Source organism: Myxine glutinosa, chromosome 5, assembly GCF_964187855.1.
Source record: "Myxine glutinosa chromosome 5, kmMyxGlut1.1, whole genome shotgun sequence".
In the NCBI taxonomy this organism is placed as follows: domain Eukaryota; kingdom Metazoa; phylum Chordata; class Myxini; order Myxiniformes; family Myxinidae; genus Myxine; species Myxine glutinosa.
Genome location: NC_136265.1, coordinates 164,947,051 through 164,970,968, shown reverse-complemented (window position 1 = coordinate 164,970,968; position 23,918 = coordinate 164,947,051). Strand labels below are relative to the sequence as shown.

The window sequence follows — 23,918 nt, the reverse complement described above, 5'->3', positions numbered from 1 at the left end:
TTGCTATGTTGTTGGACTAGTGGAAGCCATGGCTGGTGGTGAGGCCGATAGTTTAGAGAGACTGAACCTCTTCCAGTGGCTGACTGTGGTCCTAAAGTCCAAAGACACCATGACGTCTTGAAAAGCTCACGGCTTGCTCTAAGAAATATAGCTCTACAGAGACAAGGGACATGGAGGGAAGGATTATGAACCCTCGAGCTTGTGCAACCAAGCACATTTTTCAAATATTCCGTCATTCGTGAGCTGTGGTGACCTTGAGCAGTTGCCACCATGACTTGAAGGGTGGACAAAGGGAATTGGCAAGGTCTTATTTCAGGCGAACCCATGGTGTTTACGTTTTGGCCTTTTAAAGAATGGATACACAGACTGGGTCTTTTTCAGGCCTTAAGGGTTGCACTTGCAGGGAGAGAGGGTGAGATGCAATTGACCGTCAACCACCATCTTCTGTATGCAGTATCATAGACAAGATGTTGGAAAGGAAAAGCTGTAATCATTTCATGCTTCAGTGGCAGGAAGGCTTTCTCTATAAGGACTAGCTTTAATTGATACTGCGTGATTGATGCATGACGCCATGACAGTATGACGAATCAAGACAATCATTAAAGAAGTCATCACCTATAACTGGCCCAATCTACTTAATCTATCGGTAAAATTATCTGAGCCAAGACACCAACCATTAAAGACAGTCATGAAGTCATGAAGAAGTAAAGAAATAAAAAGTCATGAAGTCAACCAATGACAGTCATGAAGTGCGTGCCTCATGATGCAGCACCTCAACCGCTTCTCCACCAAGCCAAACTAAATCGGATATCAAATCGATAATTAGAGGAAACACCTAGCATTGAACTGCAAAGCTTAATTATTGTTAATATTTAAATTTAAAAAATGCCGTACCCATTTTCCCGAACAGCAAGCGTTTTAGACGGTGTATAAATTGTATAAAAATTGTAACGCTGGTCCTCTCATTTGAATTTGGATCAATGCATTTCACAAATCGGGTACATAAATGATGTGGGAAATACGGAACGGAGTTTGATTTGATAATCGAAATGAAAGTCAGAAAGAGAGAATCGAGGGGGGTGAAGAGAGAGAGAGAGCGAGAGGAAAAAAAAAAAACAAGTCACGTGATGCGGCATTGTGCAGCGGAGTCGTGCGAGGTTTCTTCGTGCGGTCTACGTTTGAGGTGAGTTCGCACCTCACTGTGTACTTTTGGATGTTATTCTCCTTCCAACACCAAGAGAGGAATGAGGCCACACAACCTAAGATTAAGGATATCGTCTCATTTTGGCGTTTTGCTATCTCGACGTGTGTAGGCCCGGGCCCGTGGGAGATGCCCGTCGCGGCGCCTCGGGCCAAGAATCGATACGTCTGTTGGTCCAAGGAAAGGGCCGCGTTGAAATTTGGAGGCCGAAGGCTACCTGCGTTACCTGCGTTTGCTTTCTGTCCTCTAGAGGAATAAAAAGGAATAAAACGTTCACCGAAAGATCGGGAAAAGAAGGAGGAATTCTGAGGAGAGCACGTGACATGTCATTAGGAAGGAACGGCGATGTCGTCGCCGGAATCTACTTTTCTATCCTTGCGATATGTGCTCTGAACTTGTCTTTTATCATCATTCAATCGGATGTCTGAAGTTCATCATTAGCCTCGTCTGATGTCTGAAGGTGAAATGAAGCGTTTTGTCTGTTAAGAGTTTTGTTTGACTTCATACTACAGATTACTGACATGCCTTATGGAATGAATGACTGATTGACTGACCAACCAATACAATAGAACGAACGACTGATGTAACGAAGGAATCATTTTCCAATGGGAGAGGGTCCTCGAACTCGAACTACACCTGCACCAGGTAGAGAGCGTACCTCCACCAGGCTGAACAATTTATGGTTTGTATCCCACTGATGGGCGAGATCTGGATCCGGATATTCACCAAAATCGAATCGGTTCTTCCTTGTCAAACACCCAACATGTCCACCAACTTTTGTCCGAATCCATCCACAACTTTTTGAGATATCATGCTATATCTCGTTTTTGGCCCCATCTCAACGTTGTAGAATCACTTGAAAATTAAATAAAAACAACTCGTATCCAGATTCAGATATTCACCAAAATCGAATCGGTTCTTCCTTGTCAAACACCCAACATGTCCACCAACTTTTGTCCGAATCCATGCACAACTTTTTGAGATATCATGCTATATCTCGTTTTGGACCCCATCTCTCAACGTTGTAGAATCACTTGAAAATTAAATAAAAACAACCCGTATCCAGATTCAGATATTCACCAAAATCGAATCGGTTCTTCCTTGTCAAACACCCAACATGTCCACCAACTTTTGTCCGAATCCATCCACAACTTTTTAAAGATATCATGCTATATCTCGTTTTGGACCCCATCTCTCAACGTTGTAGAATCACTTGGAAATTAAATAAAAACAACCCGTATCCAGATTCAGATATTCACCAAAATCGAATAGGTTCTTCCTTGTCAAACACCCAACATGTCCACCAACTTTTGTCCGAATCCATCCACAACTTTTTGAGATATCATGCTATATCTCGTTTTGGACCCCATCTCTCAACGTTGTAGAATCACTTGAAAATTAAATAAAAACAACCCGTATCCAGATTCAGATATTCACCAAAATCGAATCGATACGTCCTTGTTACACACCCCGTATCGTGCTGGCAGACGGACAGACAAACTGACAGACAGACAAACGGGGGTGAAAACACTATACACTATCATCCAAACATCCTCTCTTTTCAATACGAGTTCATGATCAAACATAAATTTATGATGACACCAAGAAGTAAACACGAGTGTAAGTAAGGTTCCGCTACTCGCATTCCTTGTCGCAGTATGGTGATAAAAGATCAGACGACAGGACTCGTCCAGGTGCATGCGACCAATGGCGACCTCCGAGGACCGGAGCAATGCATTATTCCGGTCATTTGAAACGATCCCGTTTTGGGGAGCATCACTTGCACCTTTTTATTTAAAGGTGGAAATGGTTGTTTTGATCAATTGTGTTTTGCTTGCGAATGCTGGGGAAATGTACCCACTGTTGTCATACTATCATCTGATTGGTTACCTCTAATCATCGCAAGCTGCGGAAATATGAAGCCTGAGTGTGGACAAAGCGCACGCATGATGGGCCAAATGGCCTCCAACCTTGTTCAGCCTCATTTTATGTCGTCGTTATCAGCATTTTGCTCGATTTTAAATCCATGTGTATGTTTAACACCAATAGAAGATCGGCACCCGGTAGAGCGCACACCTCCACCAGGCTGAACAGTTTACGTTTTGTATCCAACTGATAGGCCGGATCTGGATTCGGACCTGAACCAAAATTTAATCTGCTTGTTCTTTTCGCCCAACTAAGTTTTGATATAAGTCGTCCACAACTTTTTGAAATATCATGTTGTATATGTTTTATTTGGCTCTATCCCTCAATGATGAAGAATCGCTTTAAAAAACAACAACAAAAAAACTCATATCCGGGTCCAGATTCAGATATTCACCAGCATTGAAATCGATTTGTCCTTGTCACACACTAAAGCTGTCCACCAAGTTTCGCATGAATCCGTCCATAACTTTTTAAAATATCTTGCTGTATATTGTTTTTGGTCCCATCACTCAATGGTGAAGAATCACTTAAAAAATAATTCAAATTATAGTATCCGGATCTTCACCAAAATCTAATCAATTCGTTCTCGTTACACACCTCATCTGCCCATTACCTTCTGACAGACAGACAGGGGTGAAAACATAACATACATCGATCACAGGTAACAGAGGTAGTTATAAGGGTATTCGATGTTTAGCCTTAACTGAATGATGATAAAGTCACTATCTACTACTGTGTTGGTATGACTACTACTTCCCCAATTATTCCCACCGTTTGTCTTCTGAGGGGAATGTTTGGCCCAAGTCTTTCACGAAACGGCCGGCCAGGCCTGCCGTATGGCCGAAGGCGACAGGTATTATTACTTTGTTCAGTGTGCTAGAGGTAACTCGCCTACTATTCACAAAAGCCCCCGTGAGATCTCTAACAGCTACCAACTACTGATGACGCGCAGCAGGGTATCGAATGTATGAGAGCATGAAATTGTCGGAAAGTAGTTTTTTTTTTGTTGCTTTTCGTTTGTTTTCGGAAAGTACATCGAGACGGACAATTGTGAAATGGAAGTGGTGGTGGTGAAGAATACAAGCTGTAAAAGCATGGGGATGTTCACCAAAGAAGATATTTTCATCGTGAAGAATGATATGGAGGGAGAAATGACAATGGGGTGGACAAAACGGGTGTTAATGGGGATGGATGGGATGGGAAGAATCGAGGAGAGGAAATGGTAATGAGGAAGAATGATTGAATAAATAATGGGATCGGGGGAAGGGGGGAGGGGTATTGTCTTGAAATGAAGAAAGAGTTTGGTGGCATCAAGACAGTTGAGCCCATTGAAGAGCAGGAAAAGGTAGAAAAATAAACTGCAAGAGAAAGTGGAGTCGGTGGAGAGGGATTGGGTGAGGAAGGGGGGGGGAGGGTGGTAAAACAAAAAATGAAAGCAGAGGGATGGAGTTTAGGGAAGGGGATGGACGATGAAAGAAAGAATTAGCAAATGAGGAATGGGGGTAAATGTAAAGTAAAAAAAGAAAATAGATTGAGGGGCCAGGATGAATAGATGATGAATGAGAATAGCGGCGGCGGAGTTGTATTGAGCGATTGAAGAAGTTTGATAATGAAAAATGAGGAATAAAGTTTGATGGAGGAGGGGGTGGAATGTTGAGTGGATTTTGAGATGACAATAACAAGGGGATTGGGGATTGGGGATTGGAGAGTGGAGGAGGGGCATTGAAGGACAAATTGAGTCCTTTTCATGGTTGGTGTCTGAGGGGCGCAGAACTCGTGCTGGACGAGTGTTACCCAGATGCTCGTTTCGTGTGAAGAAGTTTGGAGGTGTAGGGCAGGTAAAGGCGGTGAAGGGGTGGTGGGGTAGGAGGGTGGTTGGGTGAGGTAGACTGTTTGAAGCAGACTGCTGGGGTAGGTGGCAGATTGCTTGAAGGGGCTTGTTGTGGTAGGAGAGAGGATGGGTGTAGGGAATGATGGGGGAGGTTGGGTAAAGGGGGGATTTCCCACAGCCTGTGCTGTCTGTGTGAGTGACGAAGCAGCTCTTTGGCATGCTGTGTGGTGTGCGCTGATCCACTCGTTATGCTGGGGTCGACGCCATTCATACGGGACAACGAACGTCCATGTTGGCAGGAAGTCCATGGAATGTGTCAATTTTATCCGTTGCGGCATGGTCTAGAATCTAGATTTTTTTTGGGGGGGGGAAGAGTGGGTTGGTGAAAGTTAAAACTCTTGTTTCTCCCTTTACCAATTTTCCACTCACGAACATGTATGAGATGTTTGCATGTGTACATTTTTAGTCTTCTTCTTCCGCTTCCTCCTCTTCCTCTTCTCTACATTCATCAATTTAGGTGAAAAATTATGGTGCCATTTCTCACTAATTTTGGTGGTGTTTATGTTTGAATAATTCATTGGTCCTGCCCACCTCCCACCCACCACTTTCGTCCTCAGCACCGAATATTATAATGCACAAATGTTTCGGGTTTGGACTATTTGCTTAATGGGTTTGTCTTTTGACTTTAAGCAAAAACTGCCATGCATAAATTACCATCACATTTGCATATTAATTGGCCTTTGTGTGTGGTGATATTAACCGTGGGCAGGAAAGTGGGCTGAGGGTCCATTGTGGTCTGGTTGCAGTCAACTAGGGACGAGGGCCCGGTTCCTCGATGTGTCTTGAATCGGAACTTTGTGCAGTTGCTACTCCCATGTAAAGTAAAATGTTTGGGGGTGACACCTGCTTTTACTGCAAGGTATTTTGTGTCAGCCGTGTTCATAGTTCATAATCTCATGCATCATGAACACCATGGCCACCTCTCTTTTATTTTTATATATATATATATATATATATATATATATATATATATATATATATATATATATATATACGTATATATATATATATACGTATATATATATATATATATATATATATATATATATATATATATATATAATTACGATTTACAATAAGAATGTTGTGTACAGTATATTTAATATCTGTGGGGATCCATTTTCGCCTTTGTGTGTGGAATTTCGAAATTGGAATCTTGGAATAGACCGTTTCGTACATGTGCTTTGTGTTAGCCAATGGTATTTCTATTAGGTTGTGCTTTGTGATCCGATAATTCCGGGTTCACCTTGTGATGCCATCAAGCTGTCTTGTGTTGCCTTTGACTGCCGAGTTACCATTTCCATGACGATGCTGTCCTTAAAAATGTCGAAGACCGCTGATAATTTAAGCAAATCTATGAATTTACTCTTCTATCCACAGTCTGTGCTGCTTAAGCAGTTTCTTGGCAGGAGTTATGTTGGGTGGTTTGCCATTGCATTCCCAGTGGTAGAATCGCTATATTCTCATATATTCTCATATTATGAGAATCATATTATCATATTCTCGCATGAGAATAGCGACTTGCAACCCAAAGAAACTTGAACTTTTGTGTCAAAACTGCTTCTATTTGGCAAACAAGATTGGTTTGGCACTAAAATGGTTTCTTGTCAAATATGTTATTTTCCTGTTTTCAAGCATAATACACACTATTTGATGAAACACACACGTTTCTGCATGAGAATAGCGACTTGCAACCAAAAAAACTGAACTTTTGTGTCAAAACTGCTTCATTAGGTTGTTAGAGCAGGAAATTGTAATTTGTTCATAGTGCTGGTGGTAGTTAGCCCTGCCTACTGGTGGTGGCTTGCCTACTCTTCACGGAGGACACCTTGAGGTCTTTAACGTCCATCAATGCTGGTAGAGAGGACGTGCAGTTTAATGTCGATCCGTGGGATGGCGTGCACATCAATAACTCGCCCTGCCTGCGAAAAGCCAGGACGACAGTTTGTAGCTGTGACGAGATTTGAACCCCTGCTTGATGCCTCACAGGTGAGTGATTATAACCATGTATGTACCACCCTTAGAGGCCATTTTTCCCCGCAGAGCAGGGGTTGGCCTTTATTCGGGCACCGTGGTCCCTTTTTGAAGCAATGTTTTATGGCCGGATGCCCTTCCTGCTGCCAACCCTGTTAGTCGCCTCTTGCGACACACAGGGAATTACCAGTGAACTGGTACTCAATTTGCTGACCTCGGAGGATGACGGGCTGAGTCAACCCCCCTGGTGTTAATTCAGCGATCCACCGGGATTCGAACCCGGGATCCTTGGATCCCAAGCCGGCACCCTAACCGCTAAGCCAACACAAGGCACCTGATTATAACCATATATGGTTTCATAAAATTACTTAACCAGCCTATTTGGTCAGTTGCAGGATGAAGGCCTCCCTATAATTGGTTTACCTCGGGTACCTCTAAGCCACCCAGCCTGCGTTCGAATCCCGACCCAGCTGTAAACTGTCATCCTGGATTTTCGCAAACAGGTCGATTCATCAATGTGTGTGCCGTTCTTCGGAAGGACGTTGAACGGACGTCCGGTCTGCCAGCATTCGTTGGTGGACGTTAAAGATCCCATCGTGTCCTTCACGAAGAGTAGGTGAGCCATTACCGGCACCATTGGCCATATTATATATTCCTGCCCTACCCAGCAGAGGTCGATGCATCATCGGCCAATGATGCTACCGCGCAGCCTTGTGCTGCACAACGAAGAAGAACAGTGGTGATTCATACATTTTCTGCTAATTCTGTACTTGATGGACATTTTGTCGGGAAATGTTTACAGGATGAGATGCACATGAAAGACGTAGGGAGTTTATCCTATATCACACACACCGAGTTTGCAAGCGATTATGGCATTTGGGATGGCCAGTCTGCCCACGTTTTAAACCTGATTTTTTACCTGGACTACACGTCTGATTTTTATTTCCATTTTCATGCAAAGCTTCCTCTGTACATAGTTATTATTACTTTATAGTGGCTAAAGCACATTCAAGTGCTTGCACGGAGAATTGCATTGCGACACAATAGACGCGTCGGATATTGTATTTGAACCTTGGCCTTCCGAGTCTGCAGCAGATGCCGAGCCATTAGGAAATGCAGGCCACGCGCCTCGTGATGCTCCCATGCGTTACCAGTTACGGCGGTACTGTTTTGCTGTCAGCTTGCAATCTGCTCTTTCTGTTGCAGTAATCAACATGTTGGAAAGAGGAGACTGTTTCCTGCTCGGATTTTCAATCTGAATGCCTTGAATACACGCTGCAAATGTCTGGTAAGTGGTTCACGCTCGGGGAAATCTGGTGCGGAAGTCAGGGCCTCGTTTGATGCATTTCCTTCCACTCGCATATGGCTCAAGGCTCACGGTTGAGCTTCGACCATTGATAATGAGTTGTCGACGTGGAGCACCGAAGGTGCAGGATTAATGAAGCAGAAAAAAGAAAACAAAAATAAGAAAGAATCTCTTGTTTTATGAGTAGTTTTGTTCATGAATAATTGGTTCATGAGTTATGAAACAGAGTGACCACTATATTCGTCGTGTGTGTGTGTGTGTGTGTGTGTGTGTGTGTGTGTGTGTGTGTGTGTGTGTGTGTGTGTGTGTGTGTGTGTGTGTGTGTGTGTGTGTGTGTGTGTGTGTGTGTGTGTGTGTGTGTGTCCGCTGCATAGCTACCCGATGATATCACCCGATCTTGATGAAACTTGGGTGGGAGGTTGATATCATGATCTAGTTGTGTCCTGCCGAGAGTGAGCGTATTGCGCCCATTGTGGGCGGAGCCACGCCCAAAAAAGATGTCTTTTTAGGGGGTAATCGAGTTCAAGCTACATCTTCTCCGAGGGAGTTGGTGGAATCTCACAGGGGTTTCGGTATTTGGTTAGGCCAATGTCATGTTTCTAGCCCCATGGAGCTCGATTTTTAATTTTCGCCTCAGTCACAAGGTCACGAAATTTAGAAAAGTCGATTTTTGATGGTTTTATTACATTGTTCACTTCCTGATAGGGTGAAATGTCGAACATGATCTTATATTATCACATACATCATGAAATACAAGTTTTCCAACAAATTTCAGAATCTTCGACCTTTGACCTTTGAAGGTCACAAAGGTCAAATTTTCAAAGTTGTCGGAATCGAACCGAATTTTCGGTGTTGTGTAGGTAACTAACCTCATAACTGATTATACATTATTTTCTATCTCATTTCAAGTCAGTAACCTTCGTTTTGACATTTCCGGGCCTGCACCACACACAATTACGTACAGCTTGCTCTTAAAGGCCTGTGCATGCAGCGCATTGGGGCCCTTTGTACATAGGCATGGACACCGCATGTCGGGGGCCGACACCTGCCACGTGGGTCGTGGGCCCCCGACCCCCCCCAGTCCGGGCCTGTTTCGGTTATAGTCTGTCCTTTGTCATTGAATACCGCTCACTCGTCTCCTGAGTTGTGCTACATACATTTGTGTTGCTATGGGAGGAGAAAATGTAGTTTTTTGGGGGTACTTTAAGTAAGATGGGGTACTTTGAGCTGATTATGTAAAACCATTTTTATTTGCTCCATTTTATTTATTTATTTATTTATTTTGTGGCCAGACTTGGGGATGTGTGTGTGTGTGTGTGTGTGTGTGTGTGTGTGTGTGTGTGTGTGTGTGTGTGTGTGTGTGTGTGTGTGTGTGCGTGCGTGCGTGCGCGCGCGTGCGTGCGCGCGCGTGCGTGCGTGCGCGTGCGTGCTTGTGGGCACATGCAAGTTGTGCATGTGCGGTAGGTAGGGTAACAGGGTGTGATTCTGTTCTGCTGGGGGCCATCTGCTCTTTGAGATTGGATTTTTTTTTGCCTCTGGCACCCTTGTGGGTTGTGCGTTCTTGCTGTGTGTCCTTTGTGCAACCGTTCTTTCCATGTTCCGAGACCCGTTTAACAACCATGCAGTGCTCCCTTATATTTGCAAAGTGTATTTCCCTCCCACCCCTCCCCCCTTTCATCTCTCCGTCAATCAAGCACCTTGCGTTTTCAATATGTCCAACATGAAGTTCTTGAGGAAAATGAGAAGTGTACCTCTCGCAACCAGTGATGTTATTTCCAATTTATCTTGCACGGGGTAGTGCGGAGGATTGTCGTAAGCTTATTGATTTGGTTTAAAATGTCAACATTGCTGTCCTTGCGTGCACAGCCCGCTTTTATAAAGTGGCAGTTGTATGAAGAATGCAGGTGTGTGTGTGTGTGTGTGTGTGTGTGTGTGTGTGTGTGTGTGTGTGTGTGTGTGTGTGTGTGTGTGTGTGTGTGTGTGTGTGTGTGTGTGTGTGTCCATCCGTCCGTCCTTGTTTGGGTGCACTAAAATGAGTAGATACTATTACCCGATTGGTCACAGATTGTGCTGCTGGAAAATGATAATTTTGATCGTGCCGTCATTTTCGCATTTTGTCCTTTCCGTATGAAGTATAATCCCGTTGGCATCCAAAAGCAGAATCTGCAGTCATCAAATCATTGTCGGCCATTGTGCATAGCTGATGATTTGATCCATCGGTGAATCGTTGTTATTAAAAAAAAAAAGACTAATTTTTCATTGTTCGTAATCTGTGTAACTGCCGCTGGAAGACGAGGCGACATCGGCTTTGGCTGTGTAAAATGGCTGTTTGATCTGGAGATGGAGTTGTTGATTAGTTTGCCAACCAGGTGGCTGTTGATGTGATGCCTGTGGACAGGCGGAGCAAATGCGATCCAGGTTTCAACATATGATGATGTTAACAGCTCCAGTTGAACGTGGTGAGCATGGAGGAGTGGTCTGTGCTCTGAATTAAATGGCGGAAGGTGTGCGAGTGTGCTTGACGTGTAGATATATATATATATAAAAATATATATAAAAATATATACATATATATATAAAAAACATCATTTGGATAGGATGGTATTTTGAGGGTGAAGATGATGGATGAGATATGGGGAATAGGAAGGGAAAACTGTTTGACAAACGCCATTCCAGGATGACGGATCAACTCTGCCAATAAATGGCAATCGGTTGGACGATTATTGCAGTACCTCCAGGCACAAGGTGCATTAGCACAAAAAGATAGCGTAGCCGAACTGGAAAAAAGGCAGCATGCATCAAGGCGCGTTAATCGGGTACTTGGCAATTGGGTGGCAGCTCGGACTGCTCCGCCAGATTGCCGGTGCCGAAAAGGACGCTTGTTGGATGCAGATTGCGTTTGTCTGCAATTATTGTGTGCCGTTCACTTTACTCCACGGAGCCGACGCTCGTTCCTTTATTTGTATAAAATTGCAATTGCGACTTCACAGGCTGTTGCCACGCAATAGATGTGTGGTGATCGGTGCAAAAATAATCTGTCAGTTTTTGCACTGCCTTGGTATTTAGAGACTAGAAAGTAATTCAAGATAAACCCCGAACGCAGTGAGTCGAGGCTTGCACACATGCATAGATTTGTAAATTTATGCTGTGCTGTTTTCCTTACATATCTGTTCTTTTGATGGGTACCATGAGATCTTGAAATATGGGACGGGCCGATGAATCTCGTTTTTGAAGTGTTGTGTGATCTATCATTCTTTGCCCCCCTGCTGGATTCGGTGCGATAGGATGTGGATTTCTAATGCAATTTTTAACAACATCTCACAAAACCCACACCCTCAATCTCTCCCCTCCTCCCTGCAACAATACCAGATTCCTGTCATCCAGCTAACCTCCCTAAATTCCTGATTCGCAGTTTTTTCCTGCGAAAATGAATGAACATGCATTCAAATTAGTTTGTGCATCAATTCCAATGCTGATTTGCCAGTATTCCATTGATATCTCGATCCTTGTCGTTCAGTATATTTTTCCCTTCCATCAGCTTTGCTCGGTGTGCGTGTGCGTGTGCGCGCGCTTGCGTGCAGTTTATGGATGCACTAATAAAGCCGAAACGTTTTATTTTACTTTTTCTTTACCAAATTGAGACTTATGCAAGAGTGAGGTGACTGAGTGTATTCACTAATATTGCTTGGCAACAGTTTGACATAATAAGCCAAGGAATGAATGAACACAAATGGAGTGGAAATAGGATGTGATGAAGCGGTGTAACCTTCCAGTAAGAGGGTTGGGTTAGGAAGAGTTGATATGAGTAAAAATGGTTGTGGGTGAGCATGACATAGGACATGAGATGGATGTGCACCACTTGCTTGAAGTTTTGGAGGAAAGTGTGGGATTTAATAGCCTCAGGAAGGCACTTCCACTGATGGGAAAAATGATAAATAAGAGTGGAGGTGGATGGAAAGCCTGTATTCTGGGACCTTAATCCGGAGGGGGTTATTGAATGAATTTGTGTATATTGGAGTTACTGGAGAGGGTCCGGCTGAGAGACAGCCAAACCAGAGCAGAACTCACCAACCTGTGTGCGATGTGAGAGCGGCAGGTCTGGTGCTTCAGCTTCATGGTGGATGATTTCAATCATGATGAGACTTGAGAGCTTTGGATTACACAGAATCCAGGAGAGACAGATACGATTCTGGAGTGCCCAGCCCATAGCGGAGAGCAGTACTCCTTGTAGGCTGTGAGTAATGTTCATTTCCCAAGGAACTAGAACGCCACTCAGTGGAGCGCATACTCCCACCATGGGTCAAGTTGGAATAGTACGATTTCACAAAAGTTTGAGGGAGTAGTTCAATGACAACACAAGACGAGACAACACAAGGCAGGCACTGCACAGATATATATATATATATACATACAGTGGAACCTTGACTTATGAGTGCCCCAACTTACGAGTTTTTCGAGATACGAGCCGTCGCTCGGGCGGTTTATTGCTTTGAGATGCGAGCCGAGATCTGAGTTACGAGCTTTCGCCACCCGGTCACGTGGTTATCTTGCCGTGCAAGTACAGTATCTCTGTCGTATAGCGCTGCATTTTTGTTTTCGCATGTTGGTTATTTTGAGTTTACGCCACCAGGTGGGTTCTGGTCACGTGGTTATCTTGCCGTGCAAGTACAGTATCTCTGTCGTATAGCGCTGCATTTTTGTTTTCGCATGTTGGTTATTTTGAGTTTACGCCACCAGGTGGGTTCTGGTCACGTGGTTATCTTGCCGTGCAAGTACAGTATCTCTGTCGTATAGCGCTGCATTTTTGTTTTCGCATGTTGGTTATTTTGAGTTTTCGCCACCAGGTGGGTTCTGGTCACGTGGTTATCTTGCCGTGCAAGTACAGTATCTCTGTCGTATAGCGCTGCATTTTTGTTTTCGCATGTTGGTTATTTTGAGTTTACGCCACCAGGTGGGTTCTGGTCACGTGGTTATCTTGCCGTGCAAGTACAGTATCTCTGTCGTATAGCGCTGCATTTTTGTTTTCGCATGTTGGTTATTTTGAGTTTACACCACCAGGTGGGTTCTGGTCACGTGGTTATCTTGCCGTGCAAGTACAGTATCTCTGTCGTATAGCGCTGCATTTTTGTTTTCGCATGTTGGTTATTTTGAGTTTACGCCACCAGGTGGGTTCTGGTCACGTGGTTATCTTGCCGTGCAAGTACAGTATCTCTGTCGTATAGCGCTGCATTTTTGTTTTCGCATGTTGGTTATTTTGAGTTTTCGCCACCAGGTGGGTTCTGGTCACGTGGTTATCTTGCCGTGCAAGTACAGTATCTCTGTCGTATAGCGCTGCATTTTTGTTTTCGCATGTTTGTTATTTTGAGTTTACGCCACCAGGTGGGTTCTGGTCACGTGGTTATCTTGCCGTGCAAGTACAGTATCTCTGTTGTATAGCGCTGCATTTTTGTTTTCGCATGTTGGTTATTTTGAGTTTACGCCACCAGGTGGGTTCTGGTCACGTGGTTATCTTGCCGTGCAAGTACAGTATCTCTGTCGTATAGCGCTGCATTTTTGTTTTCGCATGTTGGTTATTTTGAGTTTACGCCACCAGGTGGGTTCTGGTCACGTGGTTATCTTGCCGTGCAAGTACAGTATCTCTGCCGTCAACTTGTTCAGAGTGCCGGCGATAGCTCGCCTTCTCTTTGTGGAAAACACGGTGAGATCCTTAACATCCAACAACTAATGGGACGCAAACGGGGCGCCCAGTTTAGCGGTACACACATTGATGAATCACCCTGCCTGTGATTCACCCATGACAGGTTATAGCTGGGTCGGGATTCAAACCCAGGCTGGACAGTTTAGACTTTAGAGTCAGTGTGCGTACCTCCAGTCCAGGCCATCCTGCCAACTTGTATGCTGCATACAGGTGAAATATAAAGCGCGAGATATTTTTATATATACTGTATATTTAAAAAAAAATTGGTGTGGTTTTTGGCGGGCTGGAATGGATTAATAGCATTTCAATGCATTTTAATGGGGAAATTTGATTTGAGAAATGAGCAATTTGAGTTACGAGCTCGGTCACAGAACGAATTAAACTCGTAAGTCAAGGTTCCACTGTGTATATATATATATATATATATATATATATATATATATATATATATATATATATACATATATATATATATATTATATATACATATATATATATATATATATACATATATATATATACAGACTTGGCATTTAATATGGAATATTTTTTTTGTGGGGGTGAACTTACTTTTCAAGATGTCTTAGAACCAAAAGTTCATTGGAATTATGTTGAAATTATTCTAGATTTTGTTAATGTGACCTTTAAAAGAAAGAAAAATCACATTTGACATTTCGAAACAAATAAATTGATCCTTGAAAGTGATGTAAACTGATATCGAACTCAATTCATGGACAGTACTGTGTTAAACTTCTGTACGTTTTCCATAAGTATCTCTTTATTTTGCACATTAGCCAAAATTTTTTTTACAAAAACAAAAGTTAAATTATGACTGGGATTACGGACAGTAAAATTACAGTTCAGTTCTTCGTGTAACCCCCACGAGCATTCAGGAGAGTACGTACACATTGAGGCATGCTGTTCACGAGATTTGCCAAGGTTTGGACAGGAATCGCTTGCCATGCAGTGACAATAGCCTGCTGCAATTCACGCACAGAGGTCGGCTGCTGGTCCAAGTGGTCAATTTGACGCGTTAATTCTGCCCACAAGTTCTCTATCGGATTCATATCCGGGGACATGGCAGGTCACTCCATATGCTCTACACCACAGTCAGCAAGAAAGTGTTGGATCATGTGAGCACGATGAGGCCGTGCATTGTCATCTTGGAAGACAAAGTTTCCTCGAAAGGCTGCACGAGCAAATGGAAGCAATGTTTCTTCCAGAATGGCCCTGTACTTGAACTGGTTCAGGTTTCTATTCAGAACAACCAGGTCAGTTTTGCCCCCTGCATGAAAAGCAGCCCAAACGGTCACCCCACCACCTCCAGCTTGGACTCTTGGCACTATACAATCTTCGTTGTGGGCTTCATGCACTTGTCTGCGCACTCCGACGTGGCCATCTTGACGATAGACCAGAAATCTAGACTCGTCACTGAAGATCACGTGATTCCAGTGTCCTGGCTGCCATTGACGGTGCTGTCTGGCCCACTGCAATCGGCGCTGGCGGTGTTGTCTGGTCAGGCGTGGCTTTCTCAGGGGACGCCTGGCACGATAGCCTGCTTGAACCAGTCGTTGGTTGACTAGCCTTCTGGATACAGGCACATTTGTCAGTTGCTGCCACCCAGCCCTAAGCCGATTAGCTGACTTGGTACGGCCATTGCTGACTAACCGGTGCAGCTGGCGATCATCCCTCCTTGTGGTTCTGCGGGGACGTCCTGGCCTCGGTATTAGAGTCGGGACACCCCTCTGAGCATTTCGTTTCAGGATCTTTGACACCTGACCTTGAGTGATGCCATACTGCCGAGCAATAGCACGCTGTTTCATGCCGTAATTTCGTAAAGCCACCACTCCATGACAAACAGCATTGTCGAGTTGACGGACCATCCCCAGAGGAAGCGGCAATAACTTTTGAAGACGTGCAGCAGTTGTTTTCCACTAATACAGAACGCAACAACCCTTGTATACCCGACTGTGAAGCCAATCATCAAATGCACCTGTCCGTACATTTTGCCACGCCACCTGTGATATAATCCTGTTGTTGACTTCTTGCTGCGACAGACAATCAGTGACATGGTTCTTTTAACAAATAAATCACCAAAGTGTAAAAGAAACCCACCAGATTGATATACTGAGTTAAGAAAGTAAACCGAAGTCAAGAAAAAAAATATATTCCATATTAAATGCCAAGTCTGTATATACATATATATATATATATATATTATATTTATTATATATATCAAAATGTCACTGATAGTAATGCCACACTACCATCGTCGAGATGAAGGGCCGCTGCTCCGGTTCCTGGTATGGGAATCGGTGCCGGGGGGGACTGGTAGTGGTAGTGTCGAAGATGATGATGAGATGATGGTTGTGGTGAATTGCGACTGGGGCATTCAAAATGTTTTTTTGCCACATGAGAGCATTCACCATCGAGACTCACCCATTTTTTTGTGCAGTCAGTGAATGTGGACCATCTCTTTTCTGTAAAAGGCTGCACCACCTCACCATGGATGCTTTTTAGGTGCAAAATACACACTAAACGAGCCTGATCGCTTTCAACACGGTCAGTCATGGGCGCAGCCATGACAGTTGATCACAGAAGTCACATGATCATATTCTGTTATGTGATTGGCTGACACCTGTCTACATATGCGAAAGGCGGTACAACGGCACCCGAGATAGGCAAGTGGGCAAGACAATATAGTGCACACAATTTCATCTCGTAACATATGTTTGGGCCAATATATTTTGGAGAACTTTTGATATGTTCAACACCATTAGATTCAACAACTTTTCGCATGGTAAAATTTTAGCACCTCGGACACGAAACGAAATGTCATTTCCCACAGAGTTGCTACCGGCCTAAGTCGGGAGATCGAGCCTCCGAAGATTTGGTCCCAGTAGGGAATTTGGACCAGCTGCAGGTAGGGGCAGAACAACCTGGGGTTGTTACCTGCAGCTGCGGTTTGGGACGGAAAATGCAAATTGTAAAAAGGAAATTTAAAATAAAATTAAAATGGGAGGTTGATGTGGAACAGCCTTGGGGAGAGTTGGTCCCTTGGGGAGAGCCTTGGGGCTGTGGAATTTGGGACAGGAGAGGTCATTTGGGATGGCCTCGGGCAAAAGCTGCTTCTTTCAAAAATTCGGAATGCCAGCCAGCTGGTGGGCTGTGCTGGCAAGATCTGGACGTTGGGTCCAGCCATCGGTGTCTTGGTACGACCTGGGCTCCACGGGGGTCTGCTGGAGTGTGGCGTCCCTTGTCCGTCGGGGCGCTGCCCGAGCGGGTGGCTCGGGCCGACAGGGTCACCGGACCCTGGTGGGGGTTAAGACCTCCGGGGGGGGGATCCGAGGTGGTTCTTCACAGGCCTGGGATGGCATATATTGAGGACCATGAGGGGGAGGTGTTGTGGGTCGCACTTTGGTGGTGGCACTGCGGACGGCCAACTTGGGCCTGATGTGGTGACCACCCGGGCATGCGGCCTGACACCCTCCTCCTGAGACTCTGCGACAGCCGGCATGTGGTGACCTGCCATGCCGTGCTGGTCTATGGACGTGGGTCAATCTGCATGGACAGAGATGGACATAGCCTGCTGGGCAACCATTTGGGGCATCTGTGGAACGTGATGGTGTGAGAGTGACCTTCCACAGATGTTCCGTTATGATTTATGGACTCTCGATTTGGGAAGAGAGCCATGGGATTGTTGAATTGGGAAGTTGTAACGTGCCGAGCATATGGGCCATGCTCGGCTAGCATGTGTATGGCAAAGCATCTTTCTTTGGTGAGGTTAGTGAAATGTGAAAAATGTTTGGCATGGGTAATCCCGGGGTTATATGCAAATTTAAGGGTGAATTTTGTGAAGAGAAATGGTGGTCACTGCACAGTGACACTATTATTGATCCAGGTGTGCTAGACCAGAGTGTTGGAGGCTGGAATAAAAATTCATAGGTTAGCAGGACACAGCTTTCAACTGGTTGCGGGGGCGACTGTGCTGATATTTGGGACGTGGGGTTATGGGGGTGTAGTTGTGTAGTCTGAGGGTCAACGTGGTGCTGTGCGTGTCCGAGGTGTGTTGATCATGTGTTACGTGCCCCTCCCCGACCCCCTGGTCGCGGTGTACCTCCGAGCCCCGAGAGGAGTCACGGCAGAAAAATGTGTTATTCTGTGTCAATATCAATGGTGAAACCACACCAATTGTTACAAACAAACAAATATTGTATTAAAAATCACACAAGAATAACAGTACAACAATGTTAGCAATCAAAAGTACAATCAACATATATCTTATGATGGTACCATCAGCTAATATCAGGTAACTCACTGTGCTCCAAGTGAGTGAAAAAATAACATTCCCCAATGTCACTATATTCCCGTCTTCGAGCTCAAGTTGATCCCCTCCAGCGATCGTCAGAAAGATGTCAAATCCAAACCCGAATCCCGTTCAGATGACAGGCCCAGTCACGCCGCCAAAACTCAGGTTTGTCTTCAAAATTCGCGTTGCACACACACATCCCAGATAGACGTCTGAATGGTGAAAACGGCTGACGCGAAGCAAAGACCTTTCGCGATGAGCAAAGCGCGTGAGTCAAAATGGCCGACGGCTCGTACTTGAGACGTAATGACACAACGATGATTCCTCAGAATCCAACGCCAAACGTGACACGCAGGTTGATCAGTCACAGCGATAACAACCCTATCGCAGGAATCCCTTTCCAGGAAACCCAAAGTTCACCCGTGACTCTTGCTCGACAACGTTCGCTCAGGACGAAGAAACGACTCGCTTCTTCTCCGACTACACTCGCTCCGCCTCCTTTCTCCTCGTCTTCTTCCGGTTTGTCGTCCGGTTCCCGATCCGGTTTCCTGTTTCTTTTAACATTAACTTTTAACCTTTGAAACTAGAAATATCTATTCCCTTTAAATGACAACAATAATAATACATGGAATCGGAAATATTTACAGTGGATGCAAACCACCACAATGGAAGTGACGAATCCGTAACACTTCCCCCCCTCAAGATAGAAAGTTTGAACATAGTGAAAACTTTCTTTGTAGGCAAAATTCTCCCATCAAACAAAAGTAAACACACCCAAATCATCAATTCCCGTGAGCAACGATAATCAGTATTTCCCAAAAATAAAGCAACAAAACTTCAAACAACCTACAGAGATCTCCAAAGTTAGTTCATTCTGGACAAAGCATCCGCCATGACATTGTCCCTGCCCTTTACATGCTCAATCTCCAAGTTGAACTCCTGCAAAGCCAAACTCCATCTCATCAACCTCTGATTTTTATTTTTCATTTTTTTGAATGAAGGTTAAGGGGTTGTGATCAAAAATCCAAAGTCAAGCAAATATATAGCACCTTTTTAGGGAGGCCGAGCTGAGAGCCAGGTTTCATGGTGGTTGGGTGGTGAGGCCTGGAAGTATTCACTACATGGACGCCTTTAGGAACGTGGAGTTCACGGTTAATCCATGTAGGAATCTTGGCTCGGCTGCTCCGCAGCATTCAGTGCTTCAAACTCTTCCTAACTTTCATAAGAATCACGGTTGGAGCGCTTGTTGCTGTAGTCACGGGAATAGCGGTCTCCTTCTCGGCCACTACCCTGATAAATCATCCCTGCGGGAGCTGCCGTAACTCTGGGAGCCTCCATAGTAATCTCGACTGCGGCCACCACCAAAACTACTACTCCCACCCCGAGAGCCATAGCCACCCCTGAAACTACCTCCACGTTTTCTTCCTCCGTAGCCCCTTCGACGCCCATGGCCTGCCTTCTCGACTGTTATGGTCCGACCATCCAAATCCTTGCCATTCAAATTCTTTTCTGCATCTTTGGCATCCTTTGTGTTTTCAAATGTGACAAAGCCAAACCCTCTTGACTTTTGCATCTCCCTGTCTTTTATCAGCCGCACTTCCAAGAGTGGTCCATATTGGCCGAAGACAGAGTCCAGAACAACTTCCTTTATTTTAAATTTCAGTCCACCTACAAAGAGCTTGCCAACATTGCCTCCATCCATGACTTGTGTGTGCTGACACTTAGATTTTGGGTACCTGACAAGACGTGCCTGTGCAAAGCGTGACGTCAGTACCTTCCTCTTCTCTTTTCAGAGCACTTCCTACCCATAGCACGAGTCGCGGCACAGGAGGGAAAGATACCCGGAATCTTCTGCTCTAACTGTGCAGTGTTATTTTCCATGCTAGGCTTTTCAACAAACATCGGGTTACCAGAGACTTGACCACCGGCCAAATCATTCCCGATAACAAAAGATATTCCTTCTACAGGAAGAGTGGCTTGTAAACCTACGGTGACCGGTCCTGACACCAAATCAGACTGCAAATGGATGACATGAAGTGGGGCTTTAACATAGCCAACAACCCCCTGTAAACGAACACTAACACCAGTTGCCGTCTTCTCTGACAATGGCAAAATGCCTTCAAGCATCAAAGATTGATGTGCTCCTGTGTCCCTCAATACCCTAACAGGTCTCTGGTTAGTCACGTCTCCATCCAGTGACACAAACCCCTCTGGAATAAAAGGTTTGTAACCCTCTGGATTAAGGTTGTTCTGTGATGCCGTAACTTTGGCATGGGAGCCTTCACAAGGCACTGTCCTCCAAGGACGATTTCTCGCATTTGAAAATGTATTCGGAGTTGTACTAATCTGACTCCGCTCCTGATTTTTCCTTTCCAGGGCATAACATTGGGACATCAAGTGTCCAGGTTTCTTGCAAAAAGCGCAAGTAGGCCCGGAGGAGAAACTCGTGGTCTGCCTCGAGCCCCCCGGAAGATAAGTCTGTCTTGGAACTGTAGACTTCTGATCCCTAAGAGTCGCGGTATCAGATCTGTCCTCATAGTCATCTCTAGGCCGCCCCCATTAATCTTTGTTCTCCGCACCGGATGTACCATAACTGTGTGTGATGTGTGTGATGGCGAACTCTAGGCGGGAAGTTAGGTTTGTGGAACCCCATCCTGTGTGTCAAGGCATAGTCATCTGCCACGGTTGCTGCCTCATACAACTCTGGGACCTTCTTTTCCTCCAGATGTACTTTAATGTCCTCGTGGACACACTGTTTGAATTCCTCCACCAAGATCAATTGTCGCAACAGTTCGAAGTCTTTCCCAATCCCCTTCGAATCACACCACCGATCAAACATGGTTTCCTTCATTCTGGCAAACTCCACATGGGTCTCACTCTCCCTCTTCCTGGCATTCCGGAATTTTTGCCGGTAAGCTTCAGCGACCAATTCATAGGCTTTGAGAATGGCTTTCTTCACTTCCTCATAATCTGTACATTTGTCAATCGGTAAAGTTGAAAATATATCTTGAGCTTTACCCACCAAAATACTTTGCACTAACATAGTCCAGGACTCCACAGGCCATTTTAGCATTTGAGCCACTTTCTCAAAGTGTAAAAAAAACTTGGCTACCTCTTTTTCATTGAAGGGTGGAACCAGCCTCACATATTTACCGACATCCCAAGTGTTCTGACTAGTCGAACTAGCCGGCGTGGATGCTACCTCTCCCCGTTCTCTCATTAATGCCAGTTCCTTAAGTTTAATTTCCCTCTGACACTCCATGTCACTTTCCTTTAACTCCCTTTCGGCTCTTCTTTCCTCTGCTCGTTTCTCCTCGAGTTCTCGTTCCTGTTCTACTCTTTTTTTCCACGAGTTCTCTTTCAGCTCTCCTTTCCTCTGTTCTTCTCTCCTCGAGTTCACTTGCAGCTCTCCTTTCCTCTGCTCTTTCTTCTGCTTTCCTTTCCTCTGCTTTTAACCTTTCCTGGCTCTGCAGTTGCGTCTCCATTTTCCGGAGCTCCACATTTTCTTTTTCCTCTGGTAACCAATCCAAGGCTACCTCTGTCCATGTGCCCTATCCCACCAGAGATTCTATCACCAATGTCTGCATCTCTGCTTTCTTCATATTAACTCGGACCTCCAAGTTAAAATGTCTGGCCAATATCAAGAGTTCCGATTTTTTTTAACGCTTGGAACTGTGCCTCACTAGGGAACGCCGCAAACTGTTCTGCATCAAACACCATGGTGACCATCAGTTAACACCTGTTAACCTTCACACAAAAATTTTCCAATTTTTTTTTTTTGAAAAATTTGGGAATGTTAGGAAAAAATTCCAAATTTGGGAATTTTGGGAATGCGAGGGAATTCTATCCCGGATGAATGTTAGGGAATTTAATCCTGGACGAGCCCCCAATTTCTGTTACGTGCTCCTCCCCGACCCCCTGGTCGCGGTGTACCTCCAAGCCTCGAGAGGAGTCACGGCAGAAAAATGTGTTATTCTGTGTCAAAAATCAATGGTGAAACCACACCAATTGTTACTAACAAACAAATATTGTATTAAAAATCACACAAGAATAACAGTAAAACAATGTTAGCAATCAAAAGTACAATCAACATATATCTTATGATGGTACCATCAGCTAATATCAGGTAACTCACTGTGCTCCAAGTGAGTGAAAAAATAACATTCCCCAATGTCACTATATTCCCGTCTTCGAGCTCAAGTTGATCCCCTCCAGCGATCGTCAGAAAGATGTCGAATCCAAACCCAAATCCCGTTCAGATGACAGGCCCAGTCACGCCGCCAAAACTCAGGTTTGTCTTCAAAATTCGCGTTGCACACACACATCCCAGATAGACGTCTGAATGGTGAAAACGGCTGACGCGAAGCAAAGACCTTTCACGATGAGCAAAGCGCGTGAGTCAAAATGGCCGACGGCTCGTACTTGAGACGTAATGACACAACGATGATTCCTCGGAATCCAACGCCAAACCTGACACGCAGGTTGATCAGTCACAGCGATAACAACCCTGTCGCAGGAATCCCTTTCCAGGAAACCCAAAGTTCACTCGTGACTCTTGGTTGACAACGTTCGCTCAGGACGAAGAAACGACTCGCTTCTTCTCCGACTTCACTCGCTCCGCCTCCTTTCTCCTCGTCTTCTTCCGGTTTGTCGTCCGGTTCCCGATCCGGTTTCCTGCTTCTTTTAACATTAACTTTTAACTTTTGAAACTAGAAATATATATTCCCTTTAAATGACAACAATAATAATACATGGAATCGGAAATATATACAGTGGATGCAAACCACCACAACGGAAGTGACAAATCCGTATCACATGTCTTCTGGGTGGGTCTCCTGGTTGAGCATGGCTGTTGACTGGACCTTGGTGTGGTCAAGTGTGGGTGAGCACTGCGGTTCTGTGGGCTGGGGGACGAGGGCGGCGTAGGTGACATGCGGGAAAAGCCACGCACTGCGACCGTCTCCCCCAGGGCCGAGGTTGTGCGTGCGGTAATGTTTGTTGGCAGCAGGTGCTCACCACATTGGCCAGCTGGGGCTCGTGCAGCCGTGTTCCTCACAGGGGGGCCGAAGGATGGATGGTGGGTCGCACCCTTGTGGGCACTCATGGGCCATGTTGGCGTTTTGACTGCTCACCTTGTTCCGATGACTTTTGCACGGTAGAGGTGCGGAGCTGTCGTAGCCACAGGTAGTTGTGTTGTGATAATCACCGTTGGATGCGGACCCACATACCTGCCAGTATAGTGGGGACAAAAGTGAAATTTGGAAAATTTGGTTGGTCCAATGAGAAATTTTGGGATTTTGTGGGTGGATGGCACTTTGGACCCGACCAACCTGCAACTACCTGCACTTGAGGTAAGGCCTTGATGTTTACTGTCCCAGGCTTCAGGACTTGCTTATGTAAATTTGGGGGACTTGTCATTTGGAGTTGGGGGCGGGTGAGAGTGATGACATGGCCGGTGAGGGGATGGAATGGTGCCACAGAGTATTGTGGGTGGAGTTTGTTTATGTGTTGAGGTGGAGTTTGTTTATGAGGATGTGTTTCTATGTGGTCGTGAGGTTGGAGAAAATGAATGAGTGATTATTGTGTTTTGAAAATGTGTAATGGTAAAATGTG

General features: G+C 45.0%; 1 protein-coding gene across 3 annotated transcripts in view; it reads left to right on the top strand.

Moving 5' to 3' along the window:
- The first annotated feature begins 1,092 nt into the window (after nt 1–1,092).
- LOC137426793 (uncharacterized) overlaps nt 1,093–23,918 on the top strand; it is a 132,773-nt gene continuing 109,947 nt past the window's right edge. For 2 of the 3 annotated variants that reach the window (XR_010984402.2, XM_068115689.2), the window contains exons 1-2: nt 1,093–1,183; nt 8,199–8,280. The gene's annotated coding sequence lies outside the window, so the exon portion shown is untranslated. Of the gene's footprint in view, nt 1,184–1,409; nt 1,662–8,198; nt 8,281–23,918 lie in introns of those variants that run through there. The other variant, XR_010984403.2, reaches the window with a different exon arrangement.